General features: G+C 26.9%; 1 protein-coding gene across 1 annotated transcript in view; it reads right to left on the reverse strand.

Moving 5' to 3' along the window:
• The window catches only part of LOC107565885 (cytochrome P450 2J6-like), a 10,754-nt gene that overhangs the window by 9,845 nt on the left and 560 nt on the right, over window positions 1-349 (reverse strand). The window lies entirely within an intron of this gene.

Below are 349 nucleotides of genomic sequence, written 5' to 3' on the forward strand. Positions count from 1 at the left end.
AAATCAGCATATTAGAATGATTTCTGAAGGATCATGTGACAATAATGATGCTGAAAATTTAGCATTGTCATCAGAAATAAATTACATTTTAAAATATATTCAAATAGAAAGCAGTTATTTTAAATAGTAAAAATATTTCACAATATTACTGCTTTTGCTGTATTTTGGATCAAAAAATGCAGGCTTGGTGAGCAGAAGATAATTATTTAAAAAATATTAAAAATCTTACTGTCCAAAAACTTTTGACTGGCAGTATATATATATATATATATATATAGACCCTCGGTAAAAAATAAAAAAAAAACCCGACCCGACATTTTTGAGCGTATCTCAAGGGTCCAAACACTTT

The sequence above is a fragment of the Sinocyclocheilus grahami genome, unplaced genomic scaffold (assembly GCF_001515645.1).
Source record: "Sinocyclocheilus grahami isolate Dianchi unplaced genomic scaffold, SAMN03320097.WGS_v1.1 scaffold1033.1, whole genome shotgun sequence".
Lineage (NCBI taxonomy): Eukaryota > Metazoa > Chordata > Actinopteri > Cypriniformes > Cyprinidae > Sinocyclocheilus > Sinocyclocheilus grahami.